This window comes from Erinaceus europaeus, chromosome 4 (genome assembly GCF_950295315.1).
Source record: "Erinaceus europaeus chromosome 4, mEriEur2.1, whole genome shotgun sequence".
NCBI lineage: Eukaryota > Metazoa > Chordata > Mammalia > Eulipotyphla > Erinaceidae > Erinaceus > Erinaceus europaeus.
In genome coordinates, this window is record NC_080165.1 from 126,999,909 (window position 1) to 127,023,058 (window position 23,150).

General features: G+C 40.4%; 1 protein-coding gene and 1 pseudogene across 1 annotated transcript in view; both read left to right on the forward strand.

Moving 5' to 3' along the window:
• The window catches only part of HDDC2 (HD domain containing 2), a 605,961-nt gene that overhangs the window by 368,629 nt on the left and 214,182 nt on the right, over positions 1 to 23,150 (forward strand). The gene's annotated exons all lie outside the window — the stretch shown is intronic.
• LOC103125339 (olfactory receptor 4C6-like) lies at positions 1,644 to 22,268 on the forward strand (annotated as a pseudogene).

A 23,150-nucleotide genomic window follows, 5' to 3' on the forward strand; every position in this document is an offset into this window, starting at 1 on the left:
GTATAGTCAGTACCATTATTCATTCCAGAGTTCTTTCTCTCTTTCAGAACTGCTCCTGGAGGGCAATTTTTCCCATTTTTTGTTGACCTTGTTGTCATTATTGTTATTGTTGCCACTGATGTTGTTGGACAGGACAGAGTGAAACTGAGAGAGGAAGGGGGACAAAGATGGGGAGAGAAAGATATACATCTGGGGAGTCGGGCAGTAGCACAGCAGGTTAAGCACAGGTGGTGAAAAGCACAAGACCGGCTTAAGGATTCCAGTTTGAGCCCCCGGCTCCCCACTGGGAGGGGGAATCACTTCACAAGTGGTGAAGCAGGTCTGCAGGTGTCTATCTTTCTCTTCCCCTCTCTGTCTTCCTCTCTTCTCTCCATTTCTCTCTGTCCTATCCAACACCAACATCAATAATAACAATAGTAACTACAACAATAAAACAAGGGCAACAAAAGGAAAGAAAGGAAGGATGGAAGGAAAAGAGGGAGGGAGAAGGAAGGAAGGAAGAAAGGAAGGAAGGAATGAAGAAAGAAAGAAAGAAAGAAAGAAAGAAAGAAAGAAAGAGAGAAAAAGAATGAAAGACACTTGCAGACCTGCTTTGCTGCTTGTGAAGCAACAGCCCCACTGCAAGTGGGGAGCCTACAGCTGGAACTGGGATCCTTACGTGCTTTGTGCCATGTATGCTTAACCCGCTGCGCTACCAACCTCCTTGATTTTCTGATCTTCCTTCCTTCCTTCCTTCCTTCCTTCCTTCCTTCCTTCCTTCCTTCCTTCCTTCCTTCCTTCCTTTCTTTTTCTTCCTTTCTTCCTTCCTCCCTTCCTTTCTTTTTTTTTGCCTCCAGGGTTATCGCTGGGGCTCCGTGCCTGCACTACAAACCCACTGCTCCTGGAGGCCATTTTCCCCATTTTGTTGCCCTTGTTGTTATTGTTGCCATTGCTGCTGTTGTTGAATAGGACAGAGAAAGTGAGAGAGGAGGGGAAGATGAGAGGGGGAGAGACGACACCTGGGAGTCGGGGGGTAACGCAGGGGGTTAAGCGCATGTGGCACAAAGAGCAAAGACCGGCATAAGGATACTGGTTTGAGTCCCCGGCTGCCCACCTGTAGGGGAGTCACTTCACAGGCGGTGAGGTGAAGTAGGTCTAGGTGTCTTTCTCTCCCCCTCTCTGGCTTCCCCTCCTCTTTCCATTTCTCTCTGCCCTATCTAACAACAATGACATCATTAACAACAACAATAATAACTACCACAACAATAAGAAACAAGGGCAACAAAATGGAAAATAAATAAATAAATATAAAAATAAATAAATAAAAGAAAAAAAGAAAGAAACCTGCAGACCTGCTTCACCGCTTGTGAAGTGGCCCTACTGCAGGATTTTCTAAATCCTGGGAAATGGAAGGTGTGGAATCTACTTCACAAAAAGAATACTGAGTGTACCATTATATCTGAAGCTATGCACTGTCATCTGGTCACGTAAGGTTTCTTGTGCTAAATGCCAAGCAATTTGGAGCCACAGTTTAGTAGTGGTAACAGTACACTTTATTTCATAAGTAAATATAATTATTGTTACATAATGGGACTGGGGAGGATTATGTTGAGAATTTAAGAGATTCGTTAAAGTGTGTTCCGTTGCTGCCATATATGATAGTCATGGCAGTGGACATTACAAGTGCTGAGGCTCAGGAAAGACCAGAGAGTATGACTCCCACAACAGTGAAGGTATTTAAGTTCCTGAGTGCAGCAGGAAATGAGACTGTAATGAGGGGACTGAAGAGTAGGTTTGGGGGGTCAGGTAGTGGAACACCTGGTTGAGCGCACATTTTAATGTGCCAAGGGCCCCTGGTCCCCACCTACATGGGGAAATCTTCATGAGTAGTGAGGCAGGGCTAAGGTGTCTCTCTATCTCTCTTCCTATCTCCCCCTTCCCTCTTAAATTCTGGCTGTCTCTATCCAATAAATAAAGATAATGAAAAAAATGAGTGGGTTTGGAAATAAAGAGATAATCAGTATTAATTGTGTCTAATGATATGTGGAATTGTGTCTAATGATATGTGGAACATGAGCAGATTTGAGTCATAGAAGGATTATATTAACTGATACTTTTGATTCCATTTGATACCTCTCCTTGGTCCAATTTTGATTTCTGTTACTGAGAAGGTGGACAGTCCTATATGGGATCATATGTAATTTTTGCTGAGAACCATTCTACTTTGAAAGTGAGTTATAGTCTGCAGCCATGCCACCCTGAATACTCTTGTCTGAAAATCTCGTCTGAAAGTGAATTATGTATCCCTGTGGTTTCAGGGTGTTCTCTAACGATAATGAACTCAGTTTATGAGTCAGTAGGATTCAGAAGTGCAAAGGATTTGGAGTGCCCTGTCGGCAATTCTTATCCAAAAGGTGATAGGGAATCAGTGGAAATATGCTCCACCTTCTGTGTGGTATGATAAGGAAGGCATTTTTTAATATTTATTTATTTATTTATTTTCCCTTTTGTTGCCCTTGTTCTTTCATTTTTGTTGTAGTTATTATTTGGTCTTGTTATTGATGTCATTGTTATTGGATAGGACAGAGAGAAATGGAGAGAAGGAAAGACAGAGAGGGGGAGAGAAAGATAGACACCTGGAGACCTGCTTCCCTGCCTGTGAAGTGACTCCCCTGCAGGTGGGGAGCCGGGGGCTGAACAGGGATTATTACGCTGGCCCTTGTGCTTTGAGCCACATGCACTTAACCCGCTGTGCTACCGCCAGAGTCCCGGAAGACTTTTTTTTTTTTTTTTTCTTTATGTCTCTTACAGTGTCAGTGAGAACCATTCCCTTGATATCTATAGTTCCTGTTCCTTTCCTACTTTCTGGGATCAACTTACCAGCAAATTGACTGCCTCTTTACAAAAGTAAATGTAGCATAAATATGAAATATGTTTTTTACTAATGACATTAACATTGGATCCTACCAGAAGATGAATCTGAGGAGCCACTCTTATATGTATATTTAAATGCAATATGTATTACATATTACATTTAAATGTAATATGTATTACATATTAAAGTCTATTTGTCTAAATAATATATATTTTAGGAAGGTATTATACACAAAACCCTTTTGTTGTTGTCGACTTTTAAAAATTAATTACGTAAAGTTGAGGTACTATTAGTGAACAATACTATTTAAGTTTCAGAACTACATCTCCACAGTTTAATAAAAGTACATTTTTATGGGGCTAGGTGGTAGCACACCTGATTGAACACACACACATTATCTTGTGCAAAGACCTAGGTTCAAGCCGCTGGTCCCAACCTGCAGGGGGGAAGCTTCACAAGTGGTGAAACAGTGCTGTAGGTGTTCTTCTTTCTTCCTGTCTCCCTGTTCTGTATCAATTTTTCCCTGTTTCTATTCAACAAAAATAAGTAAAATATTTAAAAGGAAAGTATATTTCACATCCTGCCTAGCACTAAAAATGTTACTGGTAACTATCATTTTGTTGTCAAAAGTCTGAGTTATTTTGTTTGTTAAAGATTTTATTTGTTAACATATAATAGGGAGAGAGAGGGATGGAGATTACATAGTGTTACTCTGGCAACACCCCACTCAATGCACCATCTGTCTGGCCCATTTGCTCATTTGATTTGTTTCTTCATATCTCATGTGTGCATGAAGTCATCTGCATTTGTCTTTTATACTGTAGTGGTTTTCACTTAGGCTTCACCATTCCAGGCTGACTACTAAATTGTGATTCTATTAATACATTGAAAAAAGATAGAATAGATGAGCCAATTTTAAAAATAGTTTCTAAATATAAACTAGAATTACATGTGACTCTCACAAATTGACTTTTGGAAAAAAAAAACATGCAGTTTAACAATTTTCCAGTCATAATATCTTTGGTTCTGTAGTAGCAATGTATAAAATTTTGCAGCAAATTTAGTAGATATTTAAAGGGAAATTAATAAAAACATAAAAGCTAATAAAATTCTTGACTCCTTTTCCTTTTGTTACCCATATATTCAACTTGTGGACTAGTGCTGAAATTGATGATAAGGAAGAATTTCTACTGCACTTTGAACTATAAACTAAAAAGAATACATTTTAGGATTAGAGATAAATGCTTCAAAATATTTTGGGCTTTTTTTTTTAATTGCAATTCTAGTTAGCAGATAGAATTTATTAGCACCTGGATTAAGCAGAAACTAATGAGGTAAAAAATTGCTTCCTCTTCTCTGTATGCAAAAAGTTTTCATTTTGCACTATTTTAAAAGGAGAGGTCATTCAGAATGAATTTATTAAGTACCTAGAAGCTTTAAAATTTTTTTTTCCTTTCTTTTTGCCTCCAGGGTTATTTCTGGGGCTTGGTGAGTGCAGTATCAATCCACTGCTCTTGGAGGCTATTTTCTTCTCCCTTTTGTTGTCCTTGTTGTTTATCATTGTTGTTATTATTGTTTTTATTGCTATCGGTGTTATTGGATAGGTTAGAGAGAAATCAAGAGAAGAGTGGAAGACAGAGAGGAGGAGAGAAAAATAGACATCTACAGACCTGCTTCACTGCTTGTGAAGCCACACCCCTGCAGGTGGGGAGCCAGGGGCTCGAACTGGGATCCTTGAGCCGGTCCTTGAGCTTGTTGCCAAGTGCACTTAACCTGCTGCGCTACTGCCTGGCCCCCACATAAAAGTTTCTGTGAAGAAGTGGAGGGTCTCCCAGCTGGGAGAGAAGATACACACTTATGGATCAGAGAGGAAGGCATCCAGAGCAAAATATATTATATTGGGTCAAAAATCACAGAGACTTATCTGTATTTTTTATCACTTAGTATACTCATGTCTTCACATACACCCACATATCCATGCTGCTACCCAATAACTACTTATAGTCAATCTAATTGCAATGCACCCCATGTTCTTTAGTAGGGACTGATAGGGGTTCATTATGTCACACTCTTGATTGATAACTTTTTTATTTCTTTTTAATTTTGTTTTTATTTTATTTTATCTTTATCTTTTTTTTTTTTTTGGTCTCCAGGGTTATAGCTGGGGCTCGGTACCTGCATTACAAATCGAATCCACTGCTCCTGGAGGTTATGTTTTTACCTTTTGTTGCCCTTGTTGTTTATCGTTGTTGTTGCTGTCATTGTTGTTATATAGGACAGAGAGAAATCAAGAGAGGAGGGGAAGGCAGAAAGAGGGAGAGAAAGACACCTGCAGACCTGCTTCACCACCGATGAAGTGACTCCCCTGTAGGAGAGGAGCCGGGGGCTCGAACCGGGATCCTTAAGCCCATCCTTGCACTTTGCACCATGTGTGCTTAACCCACTGCACTAGTGCCCCACCCTCTATTGATAAGTCTTTGAAATAACTTACCTAATATTTCCCCAAAAAATTTCCGGTGGGCCATAAATATTTAGCCCCATGATGCCTGGTGGAGTGGTTCCTGGACTGGGCATTCCTGAGTAGAGTAAGGCTGTCATTGTAAAAACCAGCAAAGGGGCTGAGCCTCCTAAGGGCTGAAGAAGCATCTACCTGTCTTTAAAAGCACCAATGTCCAGAGACCATCGTTATTGTGTAACATTGTTATATCTTTTTTAGATGCTTCCATGAGCAGAAGGAAGTGAAGTTTGTTCCTAAGTATTCTGCTATATATGTGTCTGGATCATGTGGTGTTTGTAGTATGTGTTACTTAAGCTTAAAAAACATTGTTTTGGGAAAGAAAGCTTTGGGAGGCACCTTTGAGTCTTGATGTATGATTCTGGAAAATGTCCCAAGTTGGGAGTGAGAATGTTCTGCAGACACCTCAAGGAGATTTCTCAAGGAGAAATTCTGTCCATGTGTCAACTACTCTGTTGTAAACCATTATCCCTCCAACCCAATAAAATGAAAAGGAAAACTTTTTTTTTGTTTTGACTTTATTTATCAGGATAATGTCTGAATGGGAAAATAATAGGAGTTAAATAGCATGCAAACTTAGCTTTTATATGGTCAATATAATAAGGAGAATAATTTGTCTGTTGCCTAGTTGGTTTTATTTTGTTATTTCTTTTTTTGCTTATTTTTAATTAGTGATTGGATATTGATTTACAAAATTATGCAATTATATAGGTATAATTCCACACTGTGTCCTCTACCTGAGTTCTGTGTCCCTATCCCCTTCACTGGAAGCTGCAGTAGTTCTCCCAAGGTCACAGACATGGGTTTACTTCTCTCTCTCTCTCTTTCTCTCTAAGTCATATCTATACCTATTGCTACTTTTGAATTCCCTTCCATTTTCCCTCTTTTCTTTGTGGGCCTTGATGGAATTAGAGTTCAGAGCCCTCTGGCCATCTTCTCTTAACATTTCATTCCCGCTGGAGATATGAACCAGAATTATTTTCAGGTGCAGAAGAAATGACCTGCCATTGCCCATGTACAGTGGAGAAGCAATAACAGAAACTAGTTCTTGTTTTACATGTTGACTTTGGAGAAGTATTTTTTTTTTCTAATTCAAGTTTTGTGTTTTATACATAGCAACAAAGTAAATTAAATATATTTTTGCTTTGTTAACCTGTAGGACTATGTGAAAGCTCGGTAGAGCTTAGAGAAGCTCTCCCATCCTTGGATGGAGGTCTGGAAAGACACCCCACTTGTTAGCCTCTCTCCTCATAGATATGAGCCAAGAGGGAAAAAGTCTCCCAGACTCAGTTTCTCCTTGTCAGCCTCTCAAGCTCACAGAAAACCTACGGGCCTCTCCCACTTATTTTCTCCCTGCTGGCAGGCCACATGGCTGCCTGCTTTAAGGTTCACTCAAAGTTCACATAGTCACTCAAAGTTCACACATCCACTTCACCTTTTGATAACAAAGAACACACTTTATCATACACCCCAAACACCAGACAGAGAAAACCCCATAACTTATATTTCCTTATGTTCTTTGATATCTATGATTCATATCAAGCCTCATTTTTCTTCTCCCTATCTCACCTTACTGGTTTAACCCCTATGCTTCTCTCAAATGCCTTTGGATAATTAACTTGCCTGCATCATGGAGAATAACTGTTTTGACCTTTATGTATCTGCATCAATTCTTGTCATACCAGCCCCCTACCATAGGGGCAAGCTGACCTTTAAGAAACCTGTAATTTCTGTTGTATTTGAAAAATGTTCTTTGTTTAAATATCTATATATACCCAAGCTCACCCCTGAATAAATGAGTGTTTGTACCAAAATACTTCCCAGTGTCTCCCTTCTGTATCGCTGAGCCCTTGAGCTAGCGAGGGAGAATCAGTAAGCTTGCCTCCTGGCTGGAGCCACCCCACGTGAGCCCCAGCATTAACCTACTGTTATTTGTTACAAGATAAAATAGTAGAACTAATCATGACATATTATTTTTATTTTAAATTTATTATTGGATAGAGATGAGAGAAATTGAGAGGGGAGGGAGAGGGAGAGAGGGCGAGAGACAGAAAGACACCTGCAGTCTGCTTTACCATGTGTGAAATTTTTCCCCTGCAGGGGGTGAGCAGGGGCTTGAACCTGGATCCTTGTGCACTATAATGTGTGTGCTTAATCAGGCATGCCACCACTTGCCCCCTATATTATTTTGATAAAATCAACATATGTTTTTAGTGGTGATAATATAAATCTACTAGAATGATAATGAGATATCATTTCATATGTAGGAACTTATTTACTAAAAGACAAAAAAGAACAAGTGTCAAAGTAAACTTCATTTACAGTAGCCATGACTGGTAAACAACTGAAGTTCTCATGGTCAGATGATTCAAAAAGATGTTGTGTATATATACTTAATGGAATGGGAGCCAGCTATATAAAAAGATGAAACTCTACCATTAATAACAATAAGAATGTAGCTAAAGTATAAAAAAATTATACTTTGTGAAATAAGTCAAATGGACAATGATGAACACCTTATGCTCTTACCCAATATGTGGTACATAGAAGAAACCAAATGAATGAGCAAAAAATAACAAAAATAAACCTTTAGACTGCAAGAGTAAATTAGTGTTTACCAGAAAAGAGTGGACTAGGGTATGAATAAGTCAGTTAAAAGTGGTCACATGTACAGTGACGCTTACAACTGGAGAATTGGTCTTTTGGTGGTGAACTTGGTATAGCATATACAAATTTTGATTTAGAATTATAAATTACAACTTATAATTTTACATTATGTGAAAAAGGCTTTCTAATTGGTTATTTCAAAGAGTACTGGTTTTTAATCTTACTATAACTCTAATTATCAGTGGCATCTGTCAGAATAGCAAAGAGTGATTTAATTCTTTTTATTGCATAGGACACAATTTGCTTTTTTGGCGTAGTGATGAGTTTATATATTATAATAATTTATTATAAATAACTCATTCTATAATAATTATAGTTATTTTCATTATTATATAAAGTCAGAAAGGTGTTGGGCTTGAACCTGGGTCACACACTTGCAAAGTAGCACACTATGCAAGTGAGAAATTTCACCAACCCTTTTTTAACTGATCTATTATTATTATTAATTTTATTTTTCATATGTCATTTTTGTATTATTTATTAATAAAAATGAAACATTGACAAAACCATAGGATAAGAGGGGTGCAACTCCACAAAATTCCCACCACCAGAATTCCGCATCCCATCCCTTCCCTTGATAACTTTCCTATTTTTTTATTAAGATTTTGTTTATTGGCTGAAAAGAGAGTTCACATATAAAGCCAAACAAGTTGTTTACTAATCATGATCCTAAAGGCTGTAGTAGTATAGATGAAGAGTTGGGGGGGGGGATATCTCTATTTTGTAGTTAGATAATAGGCATATTTTAGTTATATTCCAAAGGACCTGTGGCTATACTAGTTTTTTTTTTTTTCCCCGGGCCTGAAATCTGATACGCAGGTGAATCCTAGTGATTGTCTGGGGAGATGATGTCATTGCTGGAAAAAGGACCAGAAAGCTGGATCAGGGAAGAGAGTAGCTCTCAAATATGGGAAAGGTGTACAAATATTGTTGACTGTAAACCCCATTGATTTGATGTGATCTGGGCCCATATTTAGCTTAGGAGCTAATGTGAACTCTGCATCCCTATAAATCTGAGCTCACATTCTGTGATCATGAGTAGGAACGTTCCAAGCTGCCCCAATATCAGGACCCATCTTCCTCAGGTATAGCATAAAGTATGTTGTCTATCCTCCCTTTGGAGGATGGGGAACATTCTCTACCACTGTTGATCCAAGTTGAGGGCAAGGCCCTTTGGGGGTCCACAAAGTGGTCTGTTTTGTTGTTCCTGATATAGATGACTGGTAACAATGGAGAGAGGGATTTATTCGAGGTCTAGGCCCATCATGTCTGTTTGGTAATCTCAGTACTCCCTGAATAGGGCCCCAGTACTTATTATTTTTAAATATAAACTTTAGGTGGAATCACTGGCATATAAACAGATTACATATGAAGAAAAACTGAAACTCAATTGCTCGTTTTTTTGTTTTGTCTCAAGTCTGTTTAAACACTAGAGGGCACTAAAGTATATGCATTCTATTACTTAGGAAGAAACAGTAACTTTATGACCTCAAACCATGATGCATATTTTTGCATGTATATTTATTTTTTATTTTTTGTTAGAGATTTAATATTGATTTATAAAATTATAAGATAAAATGGGTATAAATCTACACCGTTCCTGTCACCAGAGTTCTATGTCCCCATTCTCTCCACTGGAAAACTGCCGTAGTTCTAAGATCACAGATATCTGTTGACTATCTATCTATCTATCTATCTATCTATCTATCTATCTATCTATCTATCTATCATCTTCTATCTATCCATCTATCTACCTATCTATCCATCTATCTATCCCCTTTTTCCTTCTATTATCCTCCCTTCTCTCCTTTTATAAGTCACACCTACTACTTCTTAGTTTCCTTCCATTTTTTTTTTCCTCTTTTCTCTCCAGGTCTTGATGGAATTGGAGTTCAGAGTCCTCTGGTCATCTTCCCTAACACTTCTCCCCTCTAGGTGTGTTGACCAAAATTATTTTTGGGGTGCAGAAGGTAGAAGTTCTGGATTCTGCTATTGCTTCTCTGCTGGACATGGGTGTTGGCAGGTCAACCTATACCCACAGCCTGTTTCTCTCTTTACCTAGTGGGAATGGGCTCTGGAGAGGTGAAGTTCTTGGAGACATTGGTGAGGTCATCTGCCCAGGGAGTTCAGGATGGAATCATAGTAGCATCTGCAACTTGGTGGCTAACAGGCAGTAAGATGTGAAGCAAGACAAACTGTTTAATAAACATGAACTAAAAAATAGGAATAGAGTGGGTGAGAATAGTGATTTAAGGGTGGTAAGAAGCTAGGAAGTCTATCTATTTTAGGCCCATGGCTCTAGTAATTTTTTTTGCTTGAGGTTAATAGTTAACATGTAGGTGGACTAAACATACTGTCTGGGGAGATGGTGTCAGAATTGACAATAAGATTAGAAAGCTGGATTAGGGCAGAGAGTAGCTCACATTTATCCTTTGGGATAAAAATCAATGGAACTGGAGGTGATTATACTTAGGAGGTGAAAGGAGGTGAAAGACATCTACACAACCAAAACCAAATGGTTTTGTTCTTTTCTGGCCTAGATAACTGAAACACATGAATTTTCAACCACCACCACCACAACAAAGAAAACGGGTAGACAAACTGTCTTTAAGAGTGGGAGAACTCATGTGCACATGTATCTGCAAGTTAGGGGGAAATATACACCTTAAAGTAAAAGTGCACAGCAGTTTGCAGTGATTCAATAAGTGCAGCAAGCAAGTAGAACGACATAAAAAAGACTCCATAAAGTATTTAATCAAATAGTTTCTACTTAGACCTAGATATCCTCCTCAGTTACTTCCTATTTCACTTCCCTCAATCACTCTAAGGCTAACCTTGTCAGATAAAGTAAGGACTACAAAAGCTGGATAATAGCAAGAGAGTGGCATACTTTAATGATGGCTCTCTTGGTCACTTCCAGGACACCCCATAACCTGGGGCCCTAGTCAGTGAATCCTGGGATTCCCACACAGACATGATGGGCCTAGATCTCTAGCAGATCCTTCTCTCCACCATCACTGGTTATCTCCATCAGAAACAACATAGTGGACACTCTTGTGGGCCTCTACAGGATCTTGGCCTCAATGTGGAACAACAATGGTAGGGACTGCCACACTTTCCAAAGGGAGGCTGGGCCAACATGGTCCTGAAATGAGTGAAGCCTAGAACTTTCCTAGCTGTGACCATATAATTCAAGCTCAGACCTACAGGGATGTAGAGGTCCCACAGGCTCCTGTCCTGAATATGGGGCCCAGATCACACCGATGGGGTTTACACTTAACAATATTTATATACTTTTCCCATGTTTGGGAGCTACTCTCTTCCCTGATACAGCTTTCTAGTCCTATTTTCAACTCTGACACCATCTCCCCAGACAATACCTTTAGCCCACCTGCATGTTAGCTGTCAGGTTCAGACAAAAACTAATAAAGTACAGGGCCCCTTGGAATATACCTAAAATAGACCTACTAGCTTTTTCCAAAATGGAGACCCCAAATCTCATCAGCTATAGTCTTACCTTTAGATTCCTGATTATTAAATGATTTGTTCTGCTTTATATCTAAATAGTTTTTCAGCCACCAAGTTGGAGATGCTACCATGATGTCAACCTGACTTCACTGGACAGATGACCTCACCGATGTGCCCTTGAACCCCACCTCTCCTGATCCCTGCCACACTAGGGAAAGATAGAAACAGGCTACGGATATGGATTGGCCTGCTAATGCCCATGTCCAGCAGAGAAGCAATTACAGAAGCCTGACCTCCCACATTCTAAAGATCTGCAGCCCATACTCCCAGAAGGATAAAGAATAGGGAAAGTTTTTAATGGAGGGATGGGATACAGATTTCTGGTGGTGGGAATTGTGTGTAATTATACCCCTCTTATCTCATGGATTTGTTGATCATTATTAAATCTTGTCCATCTCCAAAAATCTCTCCCTTTACACTGTCTGAACTGGAAGACACTTTGAAGAGGGTTAAACCGGGAACAGCTGCTGGCTATGATAACATCACCCCAGAACTCATTCTTAACCTGGGTCCCGTGGCAAAGAAGTGGCTCGCTTCATTCCTGTCCCACATCTTGGAATCTGAGTCTATGCCCAAAGTTTGGTGTCGTGCGAAGATTATAGCGGTTTTGAAACCAAAGAAAGACCCAACACTGGCCGCCAGCTATAGACCAATTTCTCTCCTCTCCGTGTGTTACAAACTCCTTGAGAGGCTGCTTCTGTCACGTATTTCTCATCTTACAGAGAAATTCCTATCACCCGCCCAGGCTGGTTTCCACCCAGGAAGATCTACCTGCTAACAAGCCCTGGCCCTTTCAACTTACATTGAAAATGGATTCCAGAAGAATTTAAAGATGGGTGCTGTCTTTGTTGATCTCACAGCAGCCTATGACACGGTCTGGCACCGTGGTCTCCTAGTCAAGATCTCAAGATGCCTGCCTCCATGGGTGGCCAACACTATATTGTTTCTTCTCCAAAACAGAAGATTCCGGGTCCATCTGGGTGACAAGTCTAGCAGATGGAGACTTGTCTCAAGTGCCCCCCCCCCCCCCAGGGCTCTGTTCTGGCTCCTACGCTATTTAATATTTACATCAATGACCTCCCAGAAACTTCTTCAAGGAAGTTCATCTACGCCGATGACATCTGCTGTGCAACTCAGGCATCCAAGTTCAACATCCTCGAGGAAACACTCATGAAAGACATGTCTCTGATATCTGATTACTGTAAAAAATGGCAACTAACCCCTAGCACTGCAAAAATGGTATCATCTGTTTTCCATCTATACCATGCCTCGGCCTCGCATGAGCTTAATGTGCAGCTTGGCGATGCGAGAATCTGGCATGAAGCCCAGCCAGTCTATCTTGGCGTTACTCTCGATCGCACTCTGTCATTTCACAAACATCTCATAAAAACTGCAGCAAAGGTGGGCGCGAGGAATAACATCATTGCAAGACTGGCCAGCTCCTCATGGGGCGCGAGCGCTTCCACACTACGATCATCATCTCTGGCATTATGCTATTCCACTGCAGAATACTGTGCCCCAGTATGGTTCCGTAGCCCCCATGTCCACTTGGTCGATTCCAAATTATATTCCTCCATGAGGATCATTTCTGGAACCATCCGTTCCACCCCGGTTCCATGGCTGCCAGTTCTTAGCAACATCGCCCTGCCAGATATTCGTCAGGATGCGGCATCATCTAAGTTCATTTCCCACATCTACGCTCGACTGGACCTGCCAATATACGTGGATATCTTCGCCCACCCTGTCCAACGCTTGACGTCTCGTCACCCAATCTGGTCCCCTACGCCTACACTGAACTTCTCTGTTCCAGACTCTTGGAAACAGAGTTGGCAGTCAGCTGAGGTAAAGAACAAACACCTCATCACAGACCCCTGCGAGCGTCAACCCGGCTTTGACCTAGCACGTTATGATTGGGCCCTCCTCCATCGCTACCGAACAGGCCATGGCCGGTGCGCTGCTATGTTCCATTGCTGGGGAGCCAGAGACCCCGAACTGCCCCTGTGGCTACAGACAGACTACGACCCACATAGTCAACGACTGCCACCTCTCCAGATTCAAAGGAGGTCTTGAAACTTTACATCAGGCTCAACCTGACGCTGTTGACTGGCTACGGAAGAAGGGCAAACGCTAGAAGAAGAAGAAGATCCCTGTCCCACTAGGGAAAGAGAGAGGCAGGCTGGGAGTATGGATTGACCTGTCAACACCCATATTCAGCGGGGGAAGCAATTAAAGAAGCCAGACCTTCCACCTTCTGCATCCCACAATGACCTTGGGTTCATACTCCCAGAGGGTTAAAGAATAGGAAAGCTATCAGGGGAGGGGGTGGGATACTGATGGATTTTTGTTTCTGCTGTTGTCTTCATTTTAAATGTCCTTTCTCCTCTATTGGATTTATACATTCTTCTTAGTTAGGTCTAAGAGACACGGTTCATTTATTTATTGATTGATTTTGGATAGAGACAGAAAGAAATTGGAGGGGGGGGAATAGTAATAAGGAGAGAAACAGAGAGTTACTTGTAGCACTGTTTCACCACTTGCGAAGTTCATCCCTGTAGGTGGGGACCAGGTGGCTTGAACATAGGTCCTTGTGCATTGTAATGTGTGTGCTTAACCAGGTATATCTGCGATTGACCCATGATGGGGTTCTTTTCAGCTAATGATCACTGTCCTTAATCTCTACATTTCCTCAAAGCAGTTAAGAGCAATTTTTTCTCATCTAAAAGAAAAATTGGGGGGCTAGGCGGTGGCACACCTGGTTAAGCACTCACATTACAGCCTGAGGACCCTGAGTTCAAGCCCCCGGGTCCCACCTGCAGGGGAAAAGTTTCACGAGTAGTGAAGCAGGGTTGCAGGTGTCTCTCTGTCTCTATCTCTATTACCACCTCATTTTTCAGTTTCTCTCTGTCTCTATCCTACAATAAATAAACAAAAGAAAAATATTTTTACTTATTTTGTGGTACATTTTCTTACATGCTTTGTGTCACATATATTTATGAGCATGCTTTACCCTCCCCTTGGGAACTAAAATTTTGAATAAAAGAGTCTAAATCTTTTCCACATTTGCATTCTTACTGTCATAGCACAGTGACTTATTTTTTAAAAAAAGTATTTTATTTATTTATTAATGAGAAAGATAGGAGAAAGACAGAGAAAGAACTAGACATCACTCTCACATATGTGCTGCTGGGATTGAACTCAGGACCTCATGCTTGAGAGGCCGTTGCTTTATCCACTGTGTCACCTCCCAGACAACAGCACAGTAACTTATATATCAGGCAACCTATAGACGTTTGTAAAATTAATTGTTAAATTTATTAACATTGGGGGCTGGGTGGTAGTGCACCTGGTTGAGCACACATGTTGAAATGTGCAAGGAACCAGGTTCAAGATCCAGGTCCCCACCTGCAGGGGGAAAGCTTTATAAGTGGTGAGCAGGGTTGCAGGTGTCTGTCTTTTTCCCTCTCTGTCTACTCCTTCCTCTTGATTTCTGACTGTCTCTATCCAATAAATAAATAAAGATAATTAAAAAAGCTTATTAACATTGATCTGAGGATAACAGCTCTACTTGTTTATTTAAACTTTTAAATTTTTTTATCTTAAGTATCTGTCTATACTTAAAGTAAAATATAAAACAATCAGAGATTCTGGGAGAAAAATAAAGAAGGTTGTCATGTATTTACAAGAAATCATGAATAAATATATATATATGTATACACATACATATATACATATATATGTATATTTCCTTTAACCCCTTTCTTTTATTTGATAGGACATTAAGAAATTGAGAGGGGTGTAGAAGGTGGAAGGTCCGGCTTCTGTAATTGCTTCCCAGATGAACATGGGCTTTGGCAGGTCTATCCATACTCCCAGCCTTTCTCACTCTTTCCCTAGTGGGGTGGGGTTCTGGAGAAGTGGGGCTCCAGGACACATTGCTGGGGTTGTCTGTCCAGGGAAGTCCAAAGGGATGGGATACAGAGTTCTAGTGGTGGGAATTGTGTGAAGTTGTACCCCTCTTATCCTGTATTTTTGTCAGTGTTTCCTTTTTATAAACAAAAATTAAAAAAAAAAAAGAAATTGAGAAGGGAGGGGCAATGAAAAAAGAGGCAGAGAGATACACCTGTAGCACTGCTACACTGCTTATGAAGTTAACCCTCTGCAGTCGGGAACCAATAACTTGAGCCAAGGTATTCAAGCATAATAATGTGCTCTCAATAGGGTATGCCACTTCCAGACCCTTAATGGTTTTATCTTATAAAGACAATGTTCCATAACCATAGTTTACTCACATAGAGCATTCTCTATCAAGAGTCTTCAAAATGTAACTCATGGTGTAAATCCATCAGCAACATGTTTTTGTACACAAATTTTAACTGAAAACACAGCTACATCTACTCATTTCTATGGCTGATTTTTAATTTTTTTTTTTTTTTTTTTGCCTCCAGGGTTATCGCTGGGACTCACTGCCTGCACTACGAATCCACCGCTCCTGAAAAAAGATAGAAACAGGAAGGTCATTTAGAAAGCTACTCCAAAATTCTGCCGTTGAATCTAGATTTCCTGGAAAGCAGACTCTGAAATTGAGATTAATGGAGAGTTCTTTTGGGAGAAACAATTTAGAAAAATGAGAGGAAAGCATCTGGACAATAAGAATGAGACTCCAGTCAAACCCTGGGGGAGTAACAATTCACACTTACTCTATTAGTCGGGTAAGCAGACAAAGTCCTTAAAATTCCATGTTGGCTAGTCACTGGATATAGGAGGCCCTGGAAGAGAAGGAAGAAGCCTCTTTCTTCTCCTAGGGCCCTCTCTGGTCCTCCTGCCCTGCCCCCTCTTGTCCCTCCTCCTGCCCCTCCTCTTCCTGCTACCCCTCCTCCTCTTAGTCCTGCCTCTCTTCCTCCCCCTCCTTCTTCTCCTCCAGCCCTTTCCTAGCCCCTCCCTTTCCCCTCTTTTTGCTTCTCCCCCTGTGCTTCCCCCTCAGTATTGCTCACCTCTGGCATATCATGGTGTGTGATTTGAGCCCAAGGCCTTGAAGCCTCAGGCACCAGAGACTTTTTGCATACACATTTTATTACCTATCCCACCCTAAAATGATTTATTTTCTTCCTTTTCTTTCCTTTTCTTTTCTTTTCTTTTCTTGTCTTTTCTTGTCTTTCTTTTCTTCTCTCTTTTCCTGTTTCTTTTTTTTCCTTCTTTTTTTTTTTGCCACTAGAATTGTCTTTGGGGCTTGGTGCTGGCACTATGAATCTACTGCTCCTGGCCACCATTTCCCCCCTTCATTTTTTTTTTTTTTTTACAAGACAGAAATTGAGAGGGGAGGGGTAAATAAAGTGGGAGAGAATGGTCTTGGAGGTGGTGCAGTGGATAAAGCATTGGGCTCTCAAGCATGAGGTCCTGAGGTCAATCCCCCCACAACACATGTATTAGAGTAATGTCTGGTTCTTTCTCTCTCTCCTCCTATCTTTCTCATTAGTAAACAAGTAAAATCTTTAAAAAAAAAAAAAGAGGGAGAGAGACAGACAGCTGCAGACCTGCTTCATGTTCATGAGGCTTCCCTCTGCAGGTGGAGAGCTGGGGCTCTAACCTGAGTCCTTGCATGCTGCTTTACTGGGTGCACCATCACCCAACCCTGTAAAAATGATTTTCTTTAGTGGAGTGATTCCCAAAGGGGGATGTCAGCTAAATTACTATCTATTAGAAATGTTCCCAGTATGAGGGGAGGATAGGCATTATACCTTCTATTTGGAGGAGAGTAGGGATGGGGACCTGAGTCATAATCCACTGTGTCTACAAAAAGAAAAGAGAAAAACTGACACCACAGCTTGTTTTTAGCACTGAACAGAAGGGGTAATTATTTAATTAAGATTAGGAAAGCTGTAGGAAGAATTTGTTTGCACATACTACATTGTAGATATATACTATTGATAGATAGTAAAATGTATATACTATTTTGAACTTAAATTAGATATCCTTGCAGATATAAATAAATGTCCACCCATGAGACTGAAATCATTCAGGACAATAATGTAAATTGATAAGAAAAATCCTAGAAACTGAGCACAAGGACACTCTAAGATTTGAAATATAGGGATATGAAGAATAACAATTATGGGCCCCAGATCAAATCAATAGGGCTTACAGTAAACAATATCTGTATGTTTTATCCATAATTGGGAGCTACTCTCTTCCCTGATCCAGCTTTCTAGTTTTGTTTCCAATTCCGACACCTTTTCTTCAAGTAGTGCCTGTGGCCCACCTACATGATAGCTGTCATGCTCAGGGAAAAATTAGTGAAGTAATGGGCCCCTTGGAATATACCTAAAATAGACTTACTAGCTTTTCCCAAAATGGAGACCCCAAATCCCATCGACTCTAGTCCCACCTTCAGATTTCTGATTATTAAGTGCTTCATTCCGCTTTGTGTCTAAATGGTTTTTAGCCGCCAAGAATGAATGGCAGTGAGGGCTAGTTTTGACAAGAAACTCGCTATTTGTCAATAAATAAGGATCATGTAGTATATACTACATGATATACATGACAAGGGAATATCTGGGTGTGAGGGCTGGAGGGAGAAGGCTGTAGTCAGAGAGAGAATGATATTTCTCTCTAGAATGATATTTCATATGTGTAACCATTTTCATTATTGATATCATGCATTTTCCTTGGAGACAATATATGAGAAAAAGATTCAAAGATAAATTTATTGAAAAATGCTCTGGGAACAAATCCCTGTGGGAAAGGGGAGGAAACAGAATTGGGCAAAGAGAAATTAAATTGTGGTGGAATAAAAATAAAAATCTCTGTTGATTCTGCAGAAAGCTTCAGGTTGGGGATAATCTTCAGAGTAGAGGGAGGGGTTTGGGCTATTACAACTCCTTGTTAGGCAGCTATTGATTATGGCTTATGGTGATAGGAAGTGACTGTGATATCAGGTGGCCTTTTCACTCAAGAAGGGCTTAGTAGAGAGTCACCAGTGCTTTCTGGAACTGGGGGAATGACTGTTTCAGGCCAGGAAAGGAGATTATATACCATGTACCATAATATCCACTATAGATATAGTGGAGCATTGGCCCTGGGCTAGACAGTTAAGGAGAAGTGTGGGGGAAATGTTGAAAGTCAGAGAACTAAAAATACCAAAGAGTTGCATGAGTTATTTACATAGTTGTCAGCAGAAGATTATGAATTACTACAAGAACCTATCAAGTTCTCCTATTGATTTCCTGACTTTTGTCATCAGGGTTCTCTCTGGAACCAAATGCCTGCATGAATCCATTGTTCCAGGTGACCTTTTTCATTTTTTACTCTTAATTTTATTTTGCGAGCCAGGAGGTGGTACAGTGAGTTAAGCACAAAGTGCACGGACTGGCATTAGGATCCCGGTTCGAGCCCCTGGCCCCCCACCTGCAGGGGAGTCACTTCACAGGCAGTGAAGCAGGTCTGCAGGTGTCTATCTTTCTCTCCCCTCTCTCTGTCTTCCCCTCCTCTCTCCATTTCTCTCTGTCCTATCCAACAATGATGACATCAATAACAACAGCAACTATGATAAACAACAAGGGCCACAAAAGGGAAAAAATAAAAATAAAATAAAATAATTAAAAAATAATTGCTATTTGATAGGATGGAGAGGAATTGAGAGGGTAAACGAAGAGACAGAGAGGGAGGGAGAAAGAAAGAAAGAAAGAAAAAAAAGAAAGAAAGGAAGGAAGAGAGACTTGTGGCCCTGTTCCACCACCTGTAGGTGGAGCCTGGAGGCATGAACCTGTGTTCTTGCACATTGTAACATATGTGCTGGAATCTGTGCTACCACCCAGTCCTGTCTTTCTTTTTTGATGATGAGAGTCTGAGAAAAATAGAGAGGAAGAAAGAGAAAGAAGGAGAGAGACTTAAGGCATTGTTCTACCTCTCATGTGATCTCTTTTCTGCAGGTTGGGGGGGGCGTCCTGGGGGATTGAACAGGGCTCCTTATGCCTGGTAAAGTGTGTGCTTTACTGCATGAGCCAATACTCAACTATGGTTTCCTGTATTTTAAGGGAATAACGGTGATCAGCCTACATTACACCTCAGATTTGAGATGAAATTAAATGTCCTTCTATTTCCCCGAGCAATGTTACATAATAAACTTTGACTACCAACCCTAGAGCCAATTTTGTGTTAGTTTCCTAGGCTCACGTCCACTCCTCCTTATTATCAATGACCTCAGCAAATTTACAGACCTATGTAATCATCTTTCCAAACAGAATCCTCAGTTTATTCTCTATTACTTATATGTCCATGTAATTACCCCCTCAGATAACTTGATAACTTCACTGCTGTTATTGTTATTTCTAGCCACTTCTGTTTCCGCCCTACTTTATTTTAACCCCTTATACTCCTTTGGCCATATAAATGCAAGTGCACTTAAGTAAAACAATTAGTAGTCATAGACACCAGTTAGCAAGGACTGTGTATATTTTTCTCTTTTGACTAATGTGTTTTAGCAGAAGTTAGCGATAAGTAGAGAATGACTTTTGCACTAAGAGAGTGACTGGAAATTGAGCATGTTAAATGATTCAAAGTGATGTTCATGACTTCAAAAAGTAAGATAACTATGGACATTAGACTTCAATAAGGAATTGATAAACTAACAGTGTTGAGGAAGGGGTCTTCCTAGTGAGCAAGGGTCTCCCCAATGGGCAGAGTACTTGTGCTCCCAGGAAGGAGTTCCCAGGGGGACACGTGATGGTGGCAAAGAAACAGTTCTTACAGTATAGTTAGGATAAATAAATAGGTAAATAAAAATAAAAATAAAAAAGGAAACTATATTTCCACAGAATGGGGGACAGTCTCAAGGAGAAATGCAAGTGTCATCTTAGTCCCATTACCAGGTAACACAATCATAGCTTTAGCGTGGTCAACAGTGGAGAATCACGAATGCACTGGTTTCAGGATTGTTGGATCCTTTCAGTTACTGTTATTATTGTATGCGTAAAGTGTGAGGGGAGGGAGGCTATTGTCTTTACCTGGATAACTTGTTCCTGAATTTGAGAAGTGTTTTTTTTTATTTCTTTTTAATTGGATAGAGAGAGCTAGAATTTTTTTTCCTGTTTTTTTTTTTGCCTTCAGGATTATTGCTGAGGTTCGGTGCCTGCACTATGAATCCATTGCTCCTGGAAGCCATTTCTCCCATTTTTGTTGCCCTTTTGTTACTAGATTTTTTTTTTTTTTAATTGGATAGAGACACTACCTGGACAACTTGTTCCTGAATTTGTTTAAGTTCAAAAACTTACCCGTGCATCTAGGTCTGCAATCTCAGTAAGTTTTCCATGGTAACCTTTCCACCCACTCTTATGACTTAGGAAGAAGACTTAGGATCTGGGGAAGCGGGGCTCCAGGACATATTGGTGGGGTTGGCTGCCCCAGGGAAGTCCAATTGGCATCACGTTAGCATCTGGAACCTGGTGGCCAAGAACATAGGGCTTCTTAAAGATATATCAAGTCCTTCATCATTGTAGGTGGTTGTATGTGCCAAAATGATGAAACAGGATCTTATAAGTGTCTCAACATGTATCAAGCAGAAAGGAAGAAACACACCTGTGAGAAGAGTTATTGTTGTAAGATTGGGGCGTGGGGGTGGTCCTTAGGATTTAAAAGTTGTCTTGACTATAATTGGTAACACATCTTTTGTATATTGTTAGATGGAAGCAAGGTTAGTAAAAAGGGTGTGAGACAGAGTACAAAATATTTACAGCTCATTCAGAGATTGCTAATTTAAAATATTTATTTTGTACATTTTTCAGTTTGAAGCAATGTATTTACACCAGCTCACAGTAAACGGAGAATCCAAGCAATGTGACTTAATTCATTCTTTGGGGCACTACAAGGAATCCAGAGTTGTGGAAAAGTTTTGCTGCTGTGTTTCTAATCATGTATATGTCTACAATTGCTGGGAACATACTTATCATGGTCACTGTGCTCACAAGCCAGAGTCTGAGATGACTTATGTATTTCTTTCTCACTGCCTTGTCCTTCATGGATGCCATATACTCTTCAGTTATTGCCCCCAAGCTGATCTTGGACTCGCTCTCTGATAGCACTACAATATCCCTCACTGGCTGCATGGCCCAGCTCTTTGCAGAGTACTTCTTGGGTGGTGTGGGGATCATCCTTCTCATCGTCATGGCTTATGAGCGCTGTCTGGCCATCTGTAAGCCCCTGCACTACATGACCATCATAAGCCCTAGGGTATGCCGCCTGCTGCGGGGAGGGCTCTGGGTGGGAGGATTTATCCATGCAATCATACAACTTATCTTCATGTATCAAATACCCTTCTGTGGTCCCAATATCATAGATAATTTTGTATGTGACTTATTTCCATTGTTGAAATTGGCCTGCATGGACACCCACACCCTGGGACTCTTAGTTATTCTCAGCAGTGGGGCGAAGTGCACGTCCATCTTCCTCATCCTCATAATGTCCTACACAGTCATCCTCTATTCCCTGAGGTCTTATAACTCTGAGGCTCGGGGCAAAGCTCTCTCCAGCTGTGGCTCCCACTTCACAGTTGTGGTCTTTGTAGCTTGTATATTCTTGTATGTCAGACCCGTCACTACTTATCCCATAGATAAGGCAATGGTTATATCTGATTCCATCATCACACCCATGTTAAATCTTTTGATCTACACCTTGAGGAACTCAGAGGTGAAAAATGCTATGAAGAAACTATGAATGAACAAAGGAGTCCTGGATGGTCATTAGTTTCTGTGCTGGGACAAATCTTTTGTAAAAGGGTAAGGAGGATTTCTGTTCCCATTGTTCAAATCTAGTTCACAAACAGTGATATTATCATTTCACCATCAAGATGAAAATCAAATTACACCTTTCTCCTTCAGTGTCATTTATACCACATTCCATTTCTACAAAGGCCTTTTCACTCATTATTTTCTGAATGTTGATTTTTGAACAGTTCATGTCTTTCCCAATTCAGAGCTACTGTTTATTTTTTTACTCTGCACACTGTTGGGATTCAAATTTCTAGATATTTTTGTTGGGTATTTACATGTCACTCTTCTGTTTTACTTACACTTCACCCCTTCAAGCAAATATTTCTTTATGGATCTCAGTAGCCATTCCACTCAGTTATTGTCTAAAATATAAATCAGTCCTATCCTTATTACTAATGACCAGAAAATGTACTAATACATATTTCTTAACTTTTTTCTGCCAGCAAGGTTATATTCTTTGTAAAGATGGAAATTATGTTTATCATTCATCCCATGAATAGAAGACTGTCAGTTACTTAGCAGGTGCTTAATAAATATTATTGAATAATCTTAATCTAAAGGACACTATTTTATTGTTGTGATTTCATAAGTTGGTTAAGAAGTAGGGGAGCGGGAGTCGGGCAGTAGCTCAGCGGGTTAAGTGCATGTGGCTCAAAGCGCAAAGACCCGCGTAAGGATCCAGGTTCAAGCCCCAGGCTCCCCACCTGAAGGGGAGTCGCTTCACAAGCAGTGAAGCAGGTCTGCAGGTGTCTTTCTCTCCTCCTCTCTCCATTTTTCTCTGTCCTATCTAACAACAATGATAACAAGAATAACAACTAGAACAACA